General features: G+C 39.5%; 1 protein-coding gene across 1 annotated transcript in view; it reads left to right on the top strand.

Moving 5' to 3' along the window:
* Positions 1-24,120, top strand: part of pdzd8 (PDZ domain containing 8) — a 51,622-nt gene that overhangs the window by 20,498 nt on the left and 7,004 nt on the right. The gene's annotated exons all lie outside the window — the stretch shown is intronic.

The raw sequence follows: 24,120 nt of genomic DNA, 5'->3' as shown, positions 1-24,120 counted from the left end.
CTGGAACAATTCTGTTTCCAACAACAGAGCCTCAAAACTGTGTTTAAAAACGGAGCTTTTCCAGCACTCAGATTTGTAACAAATGCTTCCTCTGCAGATGCTGCATATTGGACACCTTGTCATACTGACACATTAATATAAGCTTATTTTCATCTTCCTTGCACTGATGAGATTATTCCGTTGTTGACATTTTGAGCGGCAAAGAAAATTTTCAGGCCCCTCTGGCAAACCTTTTCTAATTGCTGCAATTTAGAGATATTACAGTTATCACATCAGGCTTGTTTGGAAGTGACTAATGACCGTTTTAGAGGGAAATGTCAGTCCTAATTACCGGCTCTGGCTCCAGCAAAGGCTGATGCCGCTATCCTTGCCACACACTTCTGAATGACATTTGCAATGGCCCAAAGATTATTTGTATTGTGTGGAACAGTAATTGGCCTGTACCGTTTTCGTGTTATGTTTAATGACTGTGGAGTTGGAGGAGTTGATTCCTCGTCCAGCAGGGGGCAGTGAAATATTAGAACTAACCACCATGTCTTCCATTTCTCTCCTTCAAAAACAGTATTTACACAATAGCTGCCCCAGGTTTCTTTTTTAATAGTTTCGGAGGTGTGACTTAACATTCTGCAAATGCAAATTTAAATGATGCACATTTGTTTATTTGTCAGATTTAATTTGTTATAAAATGTAACACTTAAATCTAAATTGCAGGTTTAGGAGATTTCAAATTAAAACCACAGGCAGTGTATCATAGGGATGTTGATTCTCGTGTTTTTGTAGATCTAGTAGTCATGTATTGGATCATGATATTCTAGATTAAATAATAGTACAGAGAAGAAGTCTGCCACTGTAGCCTTTATATTAGTCAACTGATAATAACAGTGATAAATTATATACCACCCCGACACACCAGAATGCTGGCCTAATCAGTCTGTTCTAACTGTGACTTTCTGTCATTGCTTGTGTGACATTTGACAGCTACTGTGTAATATGGGTAAATACAACCTTTATTCAGAATGTTTGGGGCGTGTTGCGCCTTTAGCTGCAACACTGAGTCAGTTCATTGATTAATTGATTGTAGGAAAACTGTTTTGATAGTCGTTGATTTTGTAGGTCATTTTAGGGAAACTGAGAGAAACATTTGATTGGATGCTGAGAATGTCCTGATTTTCCTTGTCTTCCAGGTTTGTACATTAAAGATGTGCTGATCAGACAAATTAAGGCATTTGATGATGTCTCTTTGGGCTCCAAAAAGTTCTAACTTTTTTTATTTTATTTCTTTAAAAAAATTTTTTTTTACAGTTTATTTTGTTTTTTAGGTTTATAGATCTAACAACTATTCACTTGCTTGCAAAAATAATGTAAAGATGCAGTCCTGTTTGTCTTGTAGAGATAAAGAACAGAGGACGTCACTGTTCAAATTACTATTTTATAAAATGCTGACAGTCAAAGGCCTTAATATGCATTATTTCAGTCTGTATGACAGAAATTTATCCCTGTGTGATTATCCTGTATTTATTAAATTCATATTGGTGCCAAACCATATTAGCACCATTTCACTGTTGTAGCTGGTCATAATGGGGCTAGTTTTAATTACTTTAAATACCTTTGGCTTGTTTAATGTGCAACAGTACATCACATTTCATTTTTGGTATGCAAAATTGTAATCGGCAATGGAACATGTTGATATGAGACACATTAATGAAGTATTTTAAGTATATTGACATGTCAAGGTGCAGAACTTGATTGAGCAATCATGGATCTTCTGGTTTGCTTTGTGCTTAACAATGACAACAACAAAAAGAAGTTTGTCGTTGCATATCTTTGACTCACACAGCATGTATATACAACCTTCCCACAGGACTGATTAAACTGAGCCTCCCTGTGGAGAGTTAAAGGTGCAGTCAGCTTTGCAATAACTAACGGACGGGTGAACCGTTTCCCTCGTCACTCGACCGGTACAGCCATCAGCACAGCCCTCTCCAAGTGGAGACACTTCAAAGCACTTGTATCCCTTTTTTGTTAATATATGCATACAAATGCAGATTCACGGTGGCATTTGAGCCTGATTTATCAGACTTCTCCAGTCTACATGTCCCCAGCAGGACTCTGTAGTAAGGATTAAAGGCTATAACATCTGGAAAAGGTCATTTCGCTGTCTTTCTGTGCCTTTTTCCCCAGATAAATGCCAGATACGAGCTTCCCTGGCTTCTTTTATTAAAACATTTGCTTGTCTTGCGGATGTGAATAGCTTTTATGCCATTTGAATAGTCCCTCATTTTAACCAGTATGAGCTCCTGCTTTTTACTGCACCATGTGTCTGTCTTCTCAACCTGCTGTAGTCACTGAGGGCCCTTGGACTATGTTCAACAGGCGTTTCATTGCTGGTTTAAAATCTCTACCTTCCAGCTGCATATCGCTGCTTTTTGTTTTTTTTGGTTTCATACACAATGGAAAATCAGTTTTGAATATGTCTCAAAGAGACAGGTTTTTTTTTTTTTTTTTTTAATGAGATTTCTGTTTACTCAACGTTGTTTTCAGTTGGCAAATATTATTTGAACAGCTTGGTTATTATGAAGCGGTGCTGATAGGTTTGACGTTCTTGGTTCTTCTCTGTGCTTCTCATTGCTTTATGATTTGCATTGAACAGTATAGGTCTTTCACACCCAGTGAAATGTGTGTTGTAACAGCTTTTATTTGTTGTTTCGATGGGGTGCTGCTGGAGCTGAGAGGTCTGTTCCGTCATTGGTGTCGCATCAATAGGGATGTACAATGATTCTTTGCTTTCCACAAGCCGGCCACGTTTATTTACATACTTACATAAACTGTATTTTGTTTAATTTGGACGAACTGAAACCACATACAGTGTATTTGAATTAGGGGCACTTTTTGTTTTAAAGACAAAGACTGAAAAGAACATCAGTGCCTGGTTGCTTAACAGTACAGGAGTGTTCATTCATCATAAAGGTCTTTCTACCAAACCCCACATCTTGAAACATGTGCTCATCATAACTACTTATACTCTGACCAACACTTCAGACCTTTAGCTGCCCTCAAGACAGGAAGGCTGGGGTCATTAAAGGTCACTGGTTTAACTTGGCATTCTCTTTATATCCCTCTGTAAGCTCGTAGCTTTGTCGTTTTGTCAAACTGCAAAAATAAATAACTAATAATTAATAAAGGTTCACCAAATGAATGGACTACAGGCCTGCACTATGAAGCAGATTCAACACACCCAGGATATCTTTATTGTAATGTGGCTTCACTAAGCCTAACAACCACTAAGCGGTCACACAAAGCTCATCACTAACTCCTTAAATCAACCCAGGACTTCTGAACTTGACTATGAGCATGTTCACATAAAAGGGCCGGTGTTGGCACCAGGTGACCAGTCACAAACACTGAGAGGTGTTCATTTACAAGAACAAACTATAATCCTGAGCCAATATGAGGAATACAAAAATACAATACAGGCTGAAAGTAACACAGCGGCTGCAGCCAGTACCAGGAAGAAAAGCTGGTAAAATGTACTGCTGACTGTGTTCATGTTCATCAGTTCATCAGCTTGTTAAAATCACTGCTCCATCATTAAGACATGAGGAGATCTGTCTATAATTACAGCTGTGTGTTTAAATATATGAATGTGTTGCCCAGATGTAACTTATTTCTACGGCATGTAAGACAGTTGTGACCATATTCTTTCAGCTGTAGCCCTGGCAGTGTTAAACATTCTTTAGAGTAAAAAAACCCAAATCTAAACATAATTTAAAACAATAGACAGTAGACTCACAGCAGCTCTCGTAGGGCCAACATGTACACGACTTTAATGCTTTGTCAGTCTCTGCTTTAGGCTAATATTGCTATACTAAGGTCAATAGAAAAATATGGTGTGAAAAGGTCTTTCTGTCAACAGGAAAGAAATTATGCAGAGAAGACTGGAGTGCGCTCCACTAAGAATCGGTGTATGGGGGTCTGAGCATGTGTCTCTAAAAACTCTCACCCTCCTCAGAGATATTCTGCAAAGGATTGTTGCCATTTTCCAAGAGAACTAATTGGTGGCTGTGTTTTTATGCATTGATCTTTTATCTTGAACATAACCTGGTTACCCAGGTTAAGTGTGCAGCTTAAGTGACCTTGGCGATGTACAAGGGAACCACAACTGTTGCTCTGAAAACAGATTTAAACCTGAAGTTACCTCGATAACCCCAAACCCTGCTTTACAGCACAGGCCTCCAGTCTGTGTTTAGTTCATACTAGTCCGTCTATTATTTCATGTTTATTGTTAGTGACACCTATATTGCTGCTTTGACATAAATGGCTGTAGAAAAAAAATACCAGTGCAGATATGCTTCCAAATCAGAATTGCTTTTAAATAATTTGTACATTAGAGATACGATGAGCAACTTGATTGGACCAGCATTGGTCAGGCTCTAATTATTACTGCTGACAGACTTGATATGTTTAGTATAAATGTTTTATCCTTGCATAAATGTAATAGTAATAGTTTGTAATTTAAATGAAAGCATTTCTAGCCTCAACTTTATGCATTCTGAGTTTTGAGGGGGCACCATGCAATTGAGGAGCTCTGAATGGATTCTTTGTCGTCATACCTGTTATACAGAGACAGACTGTGTTCTTGTCCTCTGCCTCCTATTGGTCAACGTTTTCTTTCGCCCCTTTACTGTGCTGTGTGTGCTTGCGTCTGGTCAACATGGATCACCTGTGAACAGGGTAAATGAAGCCCTTTTCCATTACAGTGTCACATTGGGTGGGTGGATTTTTTGTGTTTCTCATTTATGGTGTGTTGAGGTTGGGGGTGAGGTGGCAGGAGCTGTCTGTCAGGCGTGTTTGCACATCTGCCCTGTCGATTCCATTGTTTGCTCTCAGTGCTGATGCTTGCTGACAGCTTGACTGAAGGGACATGCAGTGTGTGTGCACACACACCGAAGCTCAGCTTCTTGTTGTGTAACACTGGTTACTCCGTTGCTGACTTTGTTTTGCATGAAAGGAATGTGAGTATTTCTGGCTGCATGAGCCTGAATGTTCCATTGGATGTTGAGTATGGCTCAGAGCCCAAAATCATCCGGGTTGTCAGACTTGATAGAAGGCACAACATGTAACATCAGTGATTAAGAGGTCAGAGTGCAGTGGCAGTGCATCCAGCTTGTCATCGTATGTCTTTATCTGTTTAATTTCTCCATCAGAGAGCACTCTTAGGGTTAGAAGAATATCACAACCAGACAGAAGCATCTGATCTCATACTGTCTTTGTAAACTTAATTAAATGAGTTTACATGTCTTTACAGAATCATGTCCTAATTTAACAAGGAATCTTGAAAAGTCTGTAAAAACATTGAATTCACTTCCTTGAGAAAAAGACCCCAAAACATTAAAATGATTTCTTGACTTTAATTTTCCACTGAATCAGTGATCACCAATAAGCGGTAGTCTGTTGCTAATATGAAGTGGCTGTATTCTGAGCGTTTTGCACCTTGCTGTGGAAGCGTTTTGTGTTTAAAAGGAGTAATGTTGGATTTTTTCCAAACTTGATCTCTGCTCCAGAGGAATTGTAAAATACTGTAACAGCTGCAATTTCAGGAGGAGCTGATTTCTGCTTCTCTGTCTGAGGCTGCTGTTCATTGTTTTGTTGTTCAGTCATTCCTAGAAGACATTCAAGAGCCTTGTCCAAAGCAGCCACTCACACCTCAGGATCAGCACTGATAATATTTGTAATCCTCTTCCAGTGTCTATTTCTTAGCCTCTCATGGTGTAGTCAATATTCACACACACACACACACACACGGACACACTAGTCAGACTTAGACGAATGGAAAAGAGGCAATTTTATACATGGATTTTATCATCTGTGACGCACCCCCAGAGACACGCACACACACACTCACACCCACACACACAGAGCAGTGGTTGTTTGATGTTCCACTCAGGGTGTCTTTGTGTCTTTAATCTGCGCCAAACACCCGATGAAAGACGAAGCATGGTCGCACACGCACACGCACACGCGCGCACACACACACAAACAAACCTACAACAATGCGTAATCTAACGTTTGAAGCTCCAGACAGGGCTACAGATTCACTTTCCATTCAGGATTGTTTTAGAGTACAAATCAGAGTAGGCCGTAAGGATAAAACTATTTATGTAATGTTATATCAACAGTTTTTAATTCTTTTTTTTTTTTTTTTTATCACGTAGTAAATTTTCGAAAAAAATCAGTTAAATTGCTGATGGATAAAATAAGCAAAGGAACATTTTTCTGGCCTGCAAATTCCAGACAATAGAAAAGTAATTTCACTTGACGACTTTTGGGCTGACATAAAATAGCTTCATAAAGTCATACGGTAAGGTGTTAATATTGGTGCCGACACAATACCTCATGTTTGGGAAAATAAACACGTTTTAGTGAATTTAATGCTTGTGCAAAAAGTTTTATTTAGTACACAACTGCACAGATACATTTTAAATCATTATGAAGCAAACAAAATATATCAGACTGCCGATTGTTTCGGTGTTGTATAATATGAATAAAATATATATGACGTTGTGTACACTGTACCTACAACATGGTATTTGTCCACCAGAATGTGTGTAGAGACTTTCAAAAACAACTTTTAACCCTTCATGTCAGGAACATAAAATTACTAAATATTATAGTGAAGTAGTTTTTGGAATTGTACTTGTCAGAATTTTTTTTTTTTAACATATTGGACAACTTTCCATAGTTCCTCTGTGACTGAAACCCTCTCAGGACCACTTCACGGCTGGTTTTAACACGTGTCCAGTGATCCAGTCACAAGTGGAGAGCTCTGAAGTACATGTGAGGATGCAACCAGGATGTACTGAGAATGCATTGTGATCATATTATCTGAATGTGGTCTGGGCAGCACATGGCTGCAAAATGTGTGCGAATGTGCCCTGGGTCATACAGAAGGTTGCCTACTCTACTGATGCCTTCTGCATTAGTGGATGTTTGTACTCATTTGCGAAAACTGCATCATGTTAAAGGGAGAAAGCAGGCAACAACAAGTGGCAAAATCTTGTTTTCTTCCTTACATTTGGTCTTAGCAAACAGAAATGATGTTGGTGTTTATTTGCATATAGAGTGGGGAAGTGAGATCCAAGTGGTCACTCAGAACATGTGGGGATGCATGCTAATGTCAGGTATAAACTGACACTCTTGGGACTGTCCACTTGTGTGCACTTCACCCAGGATGCATACTAATGTCAGTGTTCTTTGTCTGTTCATGGAATCCAGACTGACTCCATGATGCTTGTGATCAGGGCTCTGTGGGTTTGGACTATCTGTTGCAGGACTGCTTCTTCTTTTTGTGGTTGGAGATAGTTCTTTATGACTCTGGCTGAATGTTTGCACTCGCCCTGCTACAGAATACACTTAAGGCGCCTCATCATGTTGTGTGATCTAAACATATTAGATGCCAGTATCATGATATTGCTCAACCCTACGTTGAAAAGAAGAGATTCTCCTGACGACTGACATTTTTTTAAAAGCCTCCTGCAAGCTTTCCCATGTGTGACAGTCTGATGATCGGTAAAGGTCTTCAAAATTGAAACTAGACAATAAGATTATGCTTTGTCTTTTCCTAAAAAAGAAAAAAAGATTATTTATCATGTCAACATGCACATCCAGCATATAATCAAATAGCGACCAAGGGAGCCCATCACCTTTGTCATTTTTTGTAACGCACACATTGAGTTGTAGCGGTTGACACTTCCATCATCCATTTACGCTTTGCTGTGCCAATTAAATGGCCCATTCTAATTCTGTTTGGTAACGGCTGGCTGTGCGACGAAAAACCGATTAAAGACATGAGAGGTTGGCCTCACAAGCTGTTTGACTCTAATCGCTTTTCCACTGATCAATTCATCTTAGAGGAAACTCGATATACCAACCGCTATGTTCATGACAGGCAAAGCCACAGCCATATTACAGATTTGTTGTTGTTTTCATTTGGTATGTTTTCCTTCTGATTCTATAGGCATGTTCTCTGATTAGAAAAGAAATGACCTGTTAGTCGCCGCTGAGTGTTAAAATCATTGCTCTTAACTGCAGACAACCCAAAGGCATCTCTCACGAGAGATGTTCCTGTATCTAAATACTGCATTTGACAGCTCAAATACCATGTTTAGATTAGTATACTTTCTTTATGTAGTCTGATGTCTGACTTCTGAAAACTGTGACTGTCAACATTTTGTCTTTCTGGATTTTTGGAGTGTTTTACTTTCACAGTACATATTTACCTTCACATCCTCTTCGTTATATTAGTGCCATAGGTTAAGCATTACAATTGTTGCAGTTAAGGATAAAAATGACCAAACAGCTCCTTTCATTAAAATATTTAGTCATGTTTTGTGTCATTGGTTTGATTTACCAAATATTTTTAATACCCCGTGAAGTGAACTACTTGTTTGTAATTTGATACGTTTTATGGAAAGAGGACTTTTCTTGATATATTTGCTTATTTTTAATGGACCTTCACGTTTCTGCCTTTGGTGCTGACCTAATGTACACAGACACTAAACACTGAAACACTATGCTTTGGTTGATATAGAGAGTTCACTACAAAAGTATACAAATCAGTGTTTCCCAGAGGTTGACTACTTTGGCAATGAAGGCTCTTTTTCCTCTTGACTTCTCTCCCAATGTGCTCTTTCTATTTAGTTTTTTTAATAATAATTGTCAGGTGGTGCAGCTGAAAAAATCATCAGGAGAGCCCCCGATGCTCTGTCCAGCAGTAGTTTCTCTTCCTTCACCAATGTCACCAGATTCAGGTGGTGTTTAAAAAATGGATATTTTCAGCTGTCAGATATTTGGGGTTCGATGTCTGTTGAGCTTTGGTCTTAGACAGAACAACACGTGTTGGGATGCTTTTAAAGTAAATAGTTGGTAACAAGTTAGTAATGCTATGTTTACATCAACATGTTTTTCTTCTGTGTATGTGGGGACATGAGGCACACACACACACACACACACACACACACACACACACACACACACACACACATCACACAATGAATGAGAGAAAAGAAACTAGCACAACAACAAACAGAAAAACACCGTATAGACTCACGCTAAGCTGAAGTACAAGCGAGTGCACATTATTTAGATTGTTAACATAAATTAAAAGTAGTTTCTTTATGTGTTTTTTATTTATTTATTTATTTTTATTGTTTTATTGTTTCTGAGGGGGCAGGCAAACCCACTGGGTTGGGCCACACTGCCAAAGGCAATGGTTGAAGAAATACAGCTGTGCCATATCTAAGCCCATCGATAAGACAGCATCATTCCTTCCCATCGTAAAAGTCCCTCATCCTATGGTACTGATGATATAATTGACCTGATGATGTGTTTGCATCCATAATTTGGTTATTGATCAGGATAACTGTGGCATTAAGTAGACTGCACATTGGAAGAATCTGAGGAAGAGGTATTTCACAAAAAACAAGCCTACCCTGTTGTTTGGAGATGATTCGGCTACAATAGAACAGGTGTGAATCCAACAGGTGTGCATGAAAACGGACTGTGAAACACACAACATGAAAGTCTTGAGCAGGTCAGCAAAATAGTTAAACCTTGTTCTTTGGCTACATGTTGCTGTCTGTGAATTCATTCCATCTCTTTGTCTCTGGGGCCCTGTGAGCCGTCTATGATCACAAAAGCACTAGATGCAGGAAATGTGCACAAAGACCTAATTGACAAACGTGACCAGACAGATGGATTCTGTTTACTGAGAATTTACAAATGTACTGCAGAGGGATATTGTTTAATGGTACTACTTGTATATCTTTACTCCAAAAAGTTTATTGGATTAGTCTGAGTTTTGACCTTTTGATTATGTGTCTTAGATGACATTCAGCAGAGTGAGCTACGCAGTACTTTCATGTTGCTTTAACAAGCTCTCTGTGATCTTTTAGTAACTTGGAGATAATACAGACTCTTAATTTATAAAATTACTCGAAATGCCCCTTCTTTCCATCTACAGATCTGACAACTGACATGACGTAGGCTTGTCTGGTTTTCCTCCTCTGTGTCAGGATTATTTAGCTTGATGGTAACTGCTGAATATATTTGTGGTTTCTACTTCTCCTCAACAAAAATTGTATTATATAGGATGTACTGTGCAGCAGCCAGAGCCAAATGGAATAAAAGCATGTATTTATATTGTGCTCTTTCTCTTCAACTCTCTGAGGAGGCAGCGTTTGTATAAGTCGGCTGTTTTGTATAGCTTTTTTTTTTAATTGGAGTTCAAAGGGCCAGCATTGATGAGATGTTAATAACACCCACACCTGTAGCCCAGCTTACTTTTGGGCTGAAATTAGGTGACAAACTGTGCAAATGTCAAATGAATGATAAGTAAATGTTATGTGGTCAAGCAGTCAGATTGCTCCCAGAAGCAATATGGCACTTGGGCAGTCCTCTGAAGCAACTGGTGAGCTCTCTGAGGAGAGAGATAGGCTCAGTGTTTGCATGACAGACAAGCAGTGGTGCTCAAAGCAGAGGAAGGACCAAAATGCCAACTTGATAACGAGGGAAATGGCACCTGACTTCTTTCTGCACCAGTGCTCGTAGTTTGGAATTTAGTTTGTCATTTAATCAGCTAGGGTGATGTAACAATCATGAAAGATCATTATTTTTTTTTTTAGTGGCAGGACAATGACGTTGTTGCAAAAAAAAAAAGGGACCATGTGGGCGACCGAACCACTGTTGCTGTCTATACAAGTGCAAATTAGGCAAAACACCTTTTTGTTTGCCTGCGTCTCCATAACAACTCCTTTGTTCTTAAAGCTTTTGAAACCTGCTTCCTATGATAAAATGGCTACTTGAAAATTCAGATAGAGCCACACAACAAACACTAGTGTAAAACTAGATTTATCTGTGGATTTTGATTAAGAAATACGTGCTTTCAACTGCAACATTAAGTATCCATCTATTCTCTATTAGAACATATTTGGAAGGAATAAGGTTGTGCTATTCCCTGAAAGAATTAAGTCATTCATACCCGCTCATTCTGTATTATATTTGCTGCACTGATAATGTGTTGATGGGTGTGAACACAAAAATACACTTTTATTGCTGTTGGTGTCTTAGTATAAAAAAAATATATTGTTGAGTTAATCATAAATTAAGAAAAGAACATTTGTGAGTAGCGATTGTCTTAAAAATTGAAAACTTGGAATGAAACTGTGTTTTAGGTTGTCCATCCATCCATTAGCTGTACCTGCTCTATCACATGGAGGGTTGTGGGAGTCTGTCCAAGCTGACAGAGGATGGGAGGCGGGGGAGACAGACGACCATGCATGCTCATGCTCACGCCTATTAGGGAGGTCACAATCACCAATTAACCTAGTGATGAACCCAGAATCTTCTTGCTGTGAGATGACAGTGCCAACAACTGTACTACCATGCCACTTCTGTTTATGTGAATTCATGGATCTTATTATATTCACTTAGTGGGATAGTCATAGTAGGGTTGTCTGTCATAGTACCACAATGTGATAGTGGAAGTAATATCATTTATATTTCACAATTCTCAAAATGAAATCTGATTCAAAAGTGGAAAAAAAGATGAATGTATTTAAACATATAATCACACACATATAATATTTTGACAAACTGAACACTGTTGTAGCTGACATCATGAGCAGGAACAGGCTTGTTATTGTCCTTTATCTCCACAACCTGCAGTATCTATGCTACCTGCTGTACTTTTGTACCAGAGAAAAACAAGTGCCGTTGTGTTGTCAAAATTTCGGGATTGCCTCAGTAGTGCAGCAGTAACCCTGTAAATATATCTATATTTTTTTGAGGGGGGGTTCTCGAAAACGCTCAGGTCCACTGGGGTACGTGTGTCATCTTCCCAAATCTGCAAGAGCTCCCATGAACCCCTCTGTACACATTTGTGTGCCACCCAAAATTTGCCTCCATGTGGCACAAACCTGTATCTGTATTGTATTGGTATTTTAGGAGACGACAATACATGGTGGCTTTGTGTCACTCTAAAAAACCATCAGAGTTGTGTGTCTATCAGCACGTAAACTAGCATCTATCTGCACAACTGATCTGGCTTTAGGTGACCCCGCATATCATTTTCATGGTAACTTTATTCTGCCTGTCGTTTAGTTGGTTAGTTCTGACTGACAGCTGATACCAGTGGCCAGTAACTTCTTAGTGCATCACACCAGAACTTTAGTCACCTTCATTAGGGCCTCTGGAATATTACAAGTGAAACAGCCATTTACCATGTCATGATAAATGTAACGTTTGTTTCTGAAAACAAATGATTACTAATTATCTTTTTCTGTTATGTTTTGATATGTTCTGTTATTGGACTTCTGTGCTAGTCGTGGATTGGCCATAACAAACTATGTTTGAGCATAAGGTGGTTCATAAGTGTACTGGGTACTAGAACACCTTAGGCCAAAGGTTGATGATCGACCTTGTAGTTGTGTCATCAAACCTGTGGCCGTATGTCTCAGACACTCAAGACACTGACTGATCGGCACGTGGTGGTGAGTTGGATTTGATGGCAAGGAAGGCTGCCGACAGACCTGGTAAACCCAAAAGTGTGGTGAGGGTGAACTGACCGTCTGGCAGAGGCTCCTGTCCATGGGGTTTTCAACTCCCACCTCCAAAAGAGTTTCTCTTGCATCCTGTTAGAGGTTGGAGACATGGAATCTGAGTGGGCATGGTCAAAGCCTCCATTGCAGAAGCAGCTCTTTGGAGCTGTGGCCAGAAGGTCACTGGTACCTGTTGCAACAGCAACCTTAGAAACCTGAAGGAGGCTGTCAGGATAAAGGAGGAGGCTGTTGGGCCTGGTCGGCTGAGGGATGTGCTGAAGCTGCAGCAGGCGGGTACTGGTTGGCCAAAAGGGGTTACACTGTGACGGTGGCAGTTGTGGAACGCTGCTTCTTTGCGTTGAAAGGAGCTAGTGGTGGTTCAGATATTTGATTTGGATGCCTCCTGGAAGACTTCCTTTGTAGGTTTTTCGAGCATGTCCGTCTGCGAGGAGACAGTGGGGTAGACCCAGAACTCTCCGGAGGGATTATGTATCTAGCCTGACCTGGGAATGCCTCAGGATCCTCCAGGATAAATTAGAAAGCGTCAGGGAGAGGGATGTCTGGAAAGACCTGCTTTGCTGCCTCCATGAGCTGACCCGACAGAAAATGGATAGACTGAATGGATTATCTCATTCTATTATCTATTTTTTATTTTTTTAAATACTATTTAACTTTGAAGTTGATTTCCAAGTCCTGATAAATTATTTGTGGGAGACTTTGCTCTGTATGATTGTATTCATTTATACTTTTGTGTTTCATTTAATCAAGAACACCTAATGCAATATGGGCAATAGGGATCAATGAAATATCAGCCTCACTGAATTACAGCTATGTATAAAACTTTAGGTAACACATGTTGCTGAATTGGGCTGCAAGGTGGCTATGTGGTTAGCACCGTCACCTCGCATCTAGAAGGTCGGTCCCGGATAGGACGCCTGGTATCTTTATGTGGAGTTTGCATGTTCTCCCCGTGCAGCGTGGGTTCTCTCCGGGTTCACCTGCTGCTTCCCACAGTCCAGAAACATGCTGAGGTTAATTGGTGACTCTATATTGTCCGTAGGTGTGAATGTGAGTGTGCTTGGTTGTCTGTCTCTAAGTGTAGCCCTGTGATAGACTGGTGTCCTGTCCAGGGTGTCCCCTGCCTTCACCCTGAGTCAGCTGGGATAGACTCCAGCCCCCTGTGACCCTAGTGAGGATTAAACTTTATATAGATAATGGATGGATGGCTGTTGCTGAAGTTGTAACAGTTGTAATAATAATAATAATAATTCGCCTATTGGTGTTATCAAGTGCCGAACGTGATAGGCTATGACGATTACTAAGAGGTTTGCTGTGCCTCTTACCTGTGGCTAACATTATCTGGAGTAACTGACATCTTCCTGAAGCAAGAATAACTTCAACAATCTGTTCTGACGGACATGTCTCTGTAGTAGAGACACGATCTACAAAAACTGAACAAATAGCACAGCTATCACTACGAATCAAAATATTAGCTACATAAACAGTGGCTAAAGCTATGCTAACGGCTCGCAGCTAAGTTAGGGGGCAGCCACAGATTACCCTGAAAAAGTCTGGAAAACATCAACAATTAATGCTTTAAAATGTGGACTGTAAATCTAGACCTAGAGGTGATAGGACAGTTAAACAACAGATGTAAAATCTCAATCAATCGATCTCACAGTAAATAGAGGAGAGCATTGCAGAGTCCCATGATGCTCTGATACTATCACTCCTGTTTCTGTTTTACATATTTAATCATTGTAATCTTCATTAATGAGTAACCTAGGTATGAATGGCAGGTTCCTTACTATCTTAAGCTTTTAATGCTTAACATTCAATATATTTATGTATAAATTCAGTCATAGCAATACATATTACTGAAGAAATGTAGTTGTGAATGGCAGTTTCCCAGCTATCACACGCTGTTGTAACATAACATCTGATGTATATCGGTTACAAACACAGGTTATTGGCCTTTGTTGGTTACCAACAATCTATATTGGTATCAGCTCTAAAAAAAAAAACAAAACATAGTGGTCAGTCTATAATGGGCAATATGAATTCCTGTAACCTATAAAGAACCTATTTGACTCATCTACAGAATAAATCTGGCTCAGACAACACTTTGATAAAAGCAGATTGTTTTCTCCTGACTAGATCCTTGCTTGTCTTGTATCCGCTCTCAGATGTACGTCACTTTGGATAAAAGCATCTGCTAAATGAAATTGTAGGACCGTAGAATTCTAAAATAATATGTGATTTAATCATGCAGATGTCTTAATGATGCTGCTATGTCATGGATACTTTTAAATTGTTCTGATACAAACTTCATAGTGTAACTTAACACCTGTCTGTGATACTGTGTCTGACAACACGTACGACACAATATGTGTCACTCATACCTAGCCTAATAAGTACCTACGTAAACACCTGAGTAGCTACTGGCCATGCACACCACCCCACAGCCCGCTCCACCCCCATCACCACCAGGGCCGCTAATTGGATGTGGCAGGGAATTGCTGCTGACTTGCCTCGCAGCGACTTGTACCCTATAACCATACACAAATCGATCTGACATGTGGTATTAGATTAAATTACCAAGCAGTGCAGTGACAGGGAAAAGGATTTGCTCAACCCCCCCCCCCATCTCACACGCACCCTCTCAGACCTGCCGGAGACCAGAGGGATGTTCAGCCGAGCAACAAGAGCTGCTGCTCCACCCAAGCTATCCATCAAGTCAGGGTTTCAGACCAGCCTGTATCTAGTCCCCCCCCTGCCTGTGGACTGTTCCCAGTACACACATAATCCTCTGATGACTTATTCCATCGAGTTCAGTACAACATATTCTAATTAAAAACATATGTATGGTTACAAGTGTGACCATTAGTAGGAGTCTTGTTTTTCCATTTCATAATGTATTTATCTTTGTCTCTCATACGCACACAAAAACACATAAATTAGATTTCACTAAAAACAACAATAGCTTTCACTCAAGGTAAAATAAACATTGATTGACTAACAGTAAGTTACTAAATTCACTCAAGCACAATGAAAATTACAGTTTGTGGTAAATGACTACCTGCAGCTACATTACATTAACCATTCATTTGTAATTTGTGTCAGTTCAGGTCAGTTTTTCATCAGGAGATGCAGCAGACAAGTTGTGACTTAAATGGAGTTGAGAAATCAGTTACACTTCTCTCTGTAAATGTGCAGGGATTTTTTTTTTTCAATCGCCCAGATTCATAACTCAAAACCTAAATACAGAATAAACAACCAGCTCCTTGTGATCTTTAAAGCGAAATCGTGTAGATACATTTCCAAAACACTAAATCAGGACCTGAAGTGAGCAGTTCATCTCATATCTATTTGCTGTTATGCGTAGCTGAATTAGCATTTTGTATTAGATTCCCATAGTAAATTGGACAATGGGTAAGGAGAAGGGTTTCTACTGTTTTTGGTCCATTCAGTTTTCTGTGTCCCTAAATCAGATTTCCATAACAACCACATTTTATTCATGTCAGCAATAATGTTATTAAATGTCAGTACTTCCCTTTTCTTCACAATATTCCAAACAGTCTCCCTGTATCCATACGTCCATTCAGGGACGTTTCCCTCTTCGAACCTGTTTTCTAAAAACACCACCTCATCCTTCAGCATAAAATGCTGTTCAGCATTATTAACTCTATCGATTATCGATTTTTATATTCATATTATATTTATGTGATAAATGTGTGATATTTGATATTTATACACACACATATATATATATATAAAAGATAGATAGATAGATAGATAGATAGATAGATATAAAATCTGTTGTTCCATTTTGATAACTCCTTCCTAAAACAGCTAAAAAAAATAAAAATAAAAAATCTTTATTCAGATAGGAGAATTTGCATTTGTTGTTTTTGGTTTTTTTTAGCAGTAGATTAATCCACGGTTCGGTGCTTTAGTACTTGTTTACAAAAATGAAGCTATATTCTTGAATTTGATAACAATGAATTTCACATTATCTGTGAAAAACAAAGTGAGTAAAATAGACGAGGGAAGATTCTTTGACTTCCAGTTTATGTGTGCAATATCATTACTTGTTTGAGGCAGCACGTAATATGTCAGTGTGTAGCAGAAGGTGTAATAGATGTCTTTTATCACAATGAGTGTTTTATTCAGCGGATCAAAGGAAGACTTGTCTGGGTTTCTGTCCTGGAGGTAAAGAAGGGAACTTTAAAGCAGTGATAGCTGCCATTTGAACATATTAACCTTTCATTTGTTCTCTGTGGCAGTGCAGATAAAAGGGAGGCTGGATTTGCTGAAATAGATGGTGAATTGCTCCATTTACATCTGGCAGGTTTGGTGTTGCTATGTTCTTTGTTTGTCTTTTCTGCTTAGAGACATGAAAACCAGGAGCTGCATGCTGTCTTAGTCGATGTAAACAAGGTTAGAGCAGCCACTGCTGCTCAGCCTCGAGAGAAAGCACAACTAAACAACAATTAAACTCTGCAATCTGGAGAAGCACAAAACAACTACTTTCTCTCAGGAAAGTCAGCAGAGAAAAGATCTATATAGCAAACACAACCATCACTGGAAACAAAGGGCAGTTATTTTATTATAGCATAGCAATAGCATTCCAACAAGGAGCTGGTTACCAATGTTCAAAACAGCTTTACTGGTGTAGGATCTGAGCCACTCTCTGCGATGCTTCAAGTTTAACTCATGGTTGATTATAATTGTTCTTTCTTGATTCAAGTTAATTTAAAAAAAATTTAATTAAACTGCAATGTGTGAGAGAGTATACTTGAGAATATACAACAGATGTAAGAATTCTAATTAAAGACCATGATTACATGACATGCTGTGACCGGGTCAGCCTGCATGTATCCCAGGATGTAGATCCCTAATGCAGTTTGCAAAGTGTCTGTTCCAGGCAGCGAGTTTCTGTTCATTATCAGTCAAGCTAGAATGCAAACCTTAAAAAAACTTATAAAAAAACAAAAAATAAAACAAAAAATCTGTTTTTTGGCACAAAGATAGACAGTTTAAATATGATGGTAGCCTATTATTTTCTATACTCGTAAACTTACATTTAAACAAAAAGTGCTACGACGGGAGGCATCGGGTGAAAGGGACAGGGGCATGAAGCAATTTTCAGACATGGGATACATAACATTGGTGCTTCATCAGTCTATCAATGCAACAGCATTCTGTCATTCAGAATAGGTTACGTTTACATTGATGTTCCTCACAGCTTCATTATTCAGACACAGTGAGTCAAGATAGTTGTACGATATTTGTCAGTGGCCTACATAGGACACAAGGCATAATAATGCACTAACAAACAATAAAAATAAATCTGAGCTACTAGCAACCATATTAAACTTTCCAAATAACTAACAACCTACATTATTATGATTTCCTGAACAATGAAAAGTCTCATGTGTGATGATAACCTAACTGTTACTTTACTAGAAGAGACAGAAAAATATCCCAGAGCTCAGGACTCAACCTGAGGACGGTTGCTGTGTAACAAATGGTCTAACTGCAGCTGATAAACTGTGACTCTGTGTGGCAGCTCACCTGTCTGACATGAAGAAAGGTACACAGTGTGACTTGCTGTTTGATCCTGATTTATACTGTTCTCGTGTCAGGGGTAATTTATAATAACTGATTAATGAAGTTACTGCTGTTGTTACATGTGTGTAATCATGCACAGCTCTCTGGCTTCGGGCCTCTAATATAGATCCTGCTGCGGTCTCTCCCTGCAGGTGTGTGAGTGAGAAAGGTGTTTTTGAATTTGGCACCAAACTGTGTCTTTTGCTCTCTGTGAAGTTTTTTGGCCAATGTCAGTGTTGAAATGTGGAATAAAAACGTTCCCCAAGTTGCCTCACACAACTGGAAGTAGATTTCTCATTGCTCTGTTAATACAACTGTGTGTTGATCAGACTTGTGACATGATACAGAAATGTTCGTCTGCCCGACTCAGGAAAATTGCCATCACAACTTTTACAGCAAACTTACCAGGGTGCTCATTTAGGCATAAAGCTGACATGTTCAGGTGCTGTCAGACTAACAGATAACAGAGCATGTCCGGTAGACGTGTCCTAACGTGAGAGACATGTTCTTTGATTCAGCATGACATCACAGTATCACACCATATTAAAGAAGGAACATTTATCTGAGCTAACCTGAGAACATTAACCTGCAACATCCATGGTTGAATTTCTTCTGTTACAGTTGGCTCAGGCTTGCAACAAAAGTAGTGACTCCACACAAGTCAACTGCAACTAATTTATCTTTGCATCCAAAATGAGGAAATTAGCCAGTCAGTCCTGTGTTATGTGATTGAAGTATGACCATGTGCTCCAGAGGTCTAGGTGCCAGCTATATGAGCAAGGCTAGGTCAGCTTCTCATACACACCAAACCAGTCAGATTATGGGGGATTATTCCCATCTTCACCCAATGATGTCCTGCAGAAACAACTCATAGGAAGGTCATCACACTTCAGAGAAAATTACATTACATGGCACATGCTTTATGTTGTTATTTTAGCTTTTTTTTAAAAAACATAAAATATTAAAATGCTGAATACAAGTTGAGTTTTCAAGTCAATCTGTGTTAATTATATCTAAGTTCTTCAGAATCCGCACAGTATGCGACACCCAGTATGCTTTGATCTTCAACGATACCTGGTACTAAGCACTGATAAAAGATATTTTTTTAAAAATCTGTTTTTCACTTGCCTGGACGGTGATTTCACCATTAAGAATTGTTCACAGTTAAATGTATTTGAGATGAGTATTTTTATTTAAAGCAGTTTCAAGCTCCTTGGTCTTGTGTGGTCTGATGTTTTAAATGCTCTTGTAACTGATTGGAAAAATGGCCAGCATTCATGGATATGAAAACCAGTTTGTGTTTAACACTAAATGATTCTTAGATGTATTATAGTGACTTTGTGCATTTGGGGAGGATAAATATTTTTTTTCTTTGTACACTAGGACAGTGATAGTATACTGGATTATAAACAGATAGAACAGATGCCCAGGATTAGTGGGAAAAAAAAAGAAAGAATGAACCTCCAGCTTTCTATCTCTGATACCAGTGCTGCAGTTGGAGAGCAGCAATCTTATCACTGGACTTTTGTGCGCACTGCAATATAATTAGGTACATGGGAGTGTGTGTGACTGTGCACATATTGGTGGTGTAAGTGTGTGTGTAAAAGAGAGATTGCCACTATTTGCACTTGAGCAGAATGGACTCATGTGCTCCTATTTGTAAATCTATTGTGGGCTCGATAGCCACAATCCAGCCGGTGATGCAGCTGTGCACACACAGCTGCAGGCATGCTCCTCGGTGATACTCAGCACCTACTCTCACCTTTCAGCTGCTTTTACTCAAATGGCTAAATATTCCACTGTCCTGAAAGTCTATGTGTGAACTGCAAGTAGCCAAGTAGAAGCTGACCCTCTCAGCACTGGCATCGGGATCTGAGGTCCCCCCTGCCATGAGCTAAATGTCAGTGGATTGTGTGGTGTAATAAATAGGACAATCAGCCACTATGGATGGCAGCTTGTTGAGGCAATGGCATATGACACGTGACTAACATATTAATGCTTGCCTCATTTCAACAAAGTAAATACAGTTGAAGGAAATAGAACAATATTGAATCATTCATCGACCTGACGTGACAGGTGGCCAGCATGGCAGCTGTTATTTTTTTATTATGCCAAGATAATATAAAATGTCTAAATCAACAGAAGAACTGGGAGCCACTGACCATTGCATACCATGAACACCTCACAAGACCTACTGTTTGTCGTCCATCCATCTGGATCTTGTCACTCCGATCCTCACACTGCCCATTTTGTCTGCTTCCAATACATTCACTTCAAGAGCTCACCCTTGCTGTCTAATATAAATTACCCTTTGACAGGTGCCACTGTAAAGAGATAATGACTTCACCTGCAGTTTTAATGGTATGCCTGCCTATTCAGTGTCTAGTGTAATATATTTGCCTGTAGGACTGCGATCAGATTGCATGCTTTGAATCATCCTGTGAGATAGACTGATTGTTAACTCTTTATCATGGATAAATGTGCTGTTTTCAATATCCTGCTTAATATCCCAGGGGTTTGAATCTCCTGTTTTTGTATAGAGCTCACAGGTTCTGAGCATTTGCCAACAGAACTTACCTGCACACTACATAATGGTCATTTAGTTTTATCCCCCACAGCATCCTGTTGCATCTGCAATGTTGTTATAGTCTTCATGAAAGAGCTGTAACATAGCCAGATCAGATTAAACCTTTACACACACACACACACAGAGTTGTGTTTGCAAGACCTCAGAGGACATCACGTTAAGTCTTTTCCTGGAGACCTAACATTAAGCTCTGCCTATCCTAACCTTGAACCTACTCTTCTCCTTAGTTATTATTATTTATATTGACATCTTTATTTAAAGATTTACCTTTTTGTCTTCATAAGAGAAGTGTGACCGTGTAAACTAATGAATGTCTCTACTAAATGACTAACACTAGTACGGACACACGCACAAACGCTCGCAAAAAAAGGGCATTCATACATCCTTAAAAAGAGTGTGAGAGTGCTTTACATGTCAAACCTTAGAATTTTACTGGAGTCATTGTGTTAAAAGAACCACACAGATGTGTCATTAACACATACAGGGGATTTCAGGTAGCTTGTCATATTCAGCAGTTTTCTCTTTTGGAGTTGTAGGTGGTCCATACCTGCTGTATTAATCGTATGGAAATAGCCTGGTTTTCTCGACAGGTTGAAAAATGTAATCTCATTTTAAGAATCATGCTGCCGTAGCCTGAATCTTGAGCTCTAGAGAAAGCAAATTTACGACATTAGCAAATTAGTTTTTCGTAGTATTGTTCTGTTTAGGCACATAAGTTTGCAGTTGTTATTTTTATTCTGTCCGTCAGGGTCTTACAGGACCATCCTTCATTTCACCAGTAGTAGGACATCTCTTACTGTGTCAGAGTCCCTACACCATTTCCCTGAATGTTATGGCCCCTTGGCATTTTTGATCTACCGTTGTCTGTGAAGATTCTTTCACATTTCAATAGTTTTTATACAGGCTGCCGCAAACAGAACAAAATCTTAAATCAAACCAATATTTGGTGTGACCACCTTTTTTTCTCTAAAACACTATCAGGTCTTAAGGTTTTGTTTCAAGGTAGGTTGTTCATCATCTTGGAGGACTCGTCACAGGTTTTCTGTGGATTCAGTCTCCCTCAGTGTCACTTGTCTCTTTCTGTAATTCTGGACTGACTCCATGATGCTAAGATCAGGGCTCTGTGGAAGCCAGACCATCTGTTGCAGGACTCCCGGTTCTCACTGTGGTTAAAGACGATCCTTAATGACTCTGACTTGATGTCTTTCAGTGTTACTTTTCAAAAGACACCAAGACCATGCATGTACTCTAAATGGTTCAAGAACAGCTTTCAGTTTTCTTTGGGCATGCTTTGGATAAGTGTTTTAAGCTCTGTTTTTTTACAGGAATAGTAAGAGGTTAATGATCACATCTCACAAACAAACAAACAGAAAGTTTGATGAATTTGCACAAACAAGCACCACATTAAAAGTAAGAGGTTTAGTATAAGAAAACATTAGTCCACCCCGTAGTATTAATAACACACAACATAATGTTATGTTCTGCCAGGACATATTTAACAGAGAAACATAGCCCAGTTGCTGGCATGTATTTGTTTGAGAGAGACTGTACAATAGATGCATAGACTTCAGTACCATGAGTACAAATCAGGACTTTCCCTCAGACTTCAGTGAACCTTAATCACCCAACCAACCAACAACCATAACCCAACCCCCCACATCCAACTCGCTGTGCCAGCTTGTGTAGATCATCTGCTTATTCATGGCTAGCCCTAACTCAATCACTGCCTTCCAGCAGAACTGTAACAAATGACAGCAGAGGAAATTACAGTCATTTGTCTCCGTCTACCCACATCATGTCGGCCCTCGTTTTGCTCTCTTTTAAACCAGGACACCTGTACTATCTTTATCCTCTTTCTTCTCCTTCTCTTCCACCCCATTTAGCTCCCTTCTCTCTAACCAGAAATGTCCCAATATGTTACTTGTAAGCTGAGGATCTCCACTAATCACAGTTAAAATTGCTTGAGCTAATGTATGCGGTTCGTCATCAACATGGGGGTGCGAACTTCCTGCTACGGTGAAAACGCTGTCATTTGATAGATGGCCTGTCAGGCATGAAGCGGGTCACCTCCGCATCGCAACAGGTGTGTTGTTGGTTATGTGACTTAGACTGTGTGCAGTCGCTGTTATTAAGACAGCCGGTGGTGGGGGTTTAATTGCAGCTCTCTCTTCTTCCACAGAATTGCCACTTTCAGTTTTAGTCTCTCATCAAAGTGCTAAAGCTAGATGTCAGTGTTGCACTTGAAGCATTTGTCAACTGACAATTTTTTGTTTTTATTGCTCAAGAATTTCTATACGAGTGAGAACAAAATTTCACACAAATAGCTGTGTTTCACTGGTAGATACCAGAGTCTGCCAGCAAACCCATGTTGTGCCAGTCTTGTTTGAGATATATGCCACTTTGACTGTCCATCCAGCCATCTATCCATTGTCTATACACCGCTTAATCCTCTGTAGAGTCGTGGAGTATATACTAGCTGACTTTTTTTTTTGTTTAATTTATTTATTTTTTAATATATATGTTTGGGCTTTTTGCCTTTATTTAGAGCAGTAGAGATAGACAGGAAAGGGGGGAGAAGAATGGGGAGAGACCTGCAGCAAAGGGTCGTGAGCAGGAGTCAAACCCACGACCGCTGTATCGGGGAGCTATAGCCCCTGTTAATGGGTCACCCACTCAACTAGGTGAGCTATAGGGGTGCCCTATCATAGCTGACTTTGAGCGACTCTGTCACAGGGCTACACATAGAAACTCAAGCACACTCACATTCACACCTTCATACAAGAATCACCAATTAACCTCAACATGTTTTTTGGCTGTGGGAGGAAGCCAGAGAAGCCACGCTGCACAGTGAGAACATACAAACTCCACACAGAAAGATCCCAGGAACAGAACAGGAACAGAAAAAATTGAGACTATATTTTACATTTTCATATTTGGTCAGATACTGAATTGGTGACAATAATCTTGGGTGACCCACATCAAACTGTGGTGACTGTGAAAATCGTCTGTGTTGGTGACTTAAAAATGTGTGCAAAGTGTGCATCTGCATTTTAGAATTTGTAGCTACTTTCTGGAAACATCCATGTTTGAGGCACTGTCTACTGTTATGGCTACAACTTTATTAGAATCAGCTTTATTGTTCAAGCATGTGAACATATGCAAAGAATGGTTTGGTTCCTTACTCACTTCTTCACTACATGTTATATGAGTCTGGACAGACATGGATGTAAACTGCAACTTGACTGGTTGGCAGAGGCAAACAACCTTAAGAAAGTATTTCTATTTTCCCGATGCGCTATACACAATGCAACATTTACTTCTAGTAGG

The sequence above is a fragment of the Stegastes partitus genome, unplaced genomic scaffold (assembly GCF_000690725.1).
Source record: "Stegastes partitus isolate 25-593 unplaced genomic scaffold, Stegastes_partitus-1.0.2 Scaffold47, whole genome shotgun sequence".
Lineage (NCBI taxonomy): Eukaryota > Metazoa > Chordata > Actinopteri > Pomacentridae > Stegastes > Stegastes partitus.
Note: the sequence above shows the minus strand (reverse complement) of the source record. Positions and strands in the feature narration are given on the sequence as shown.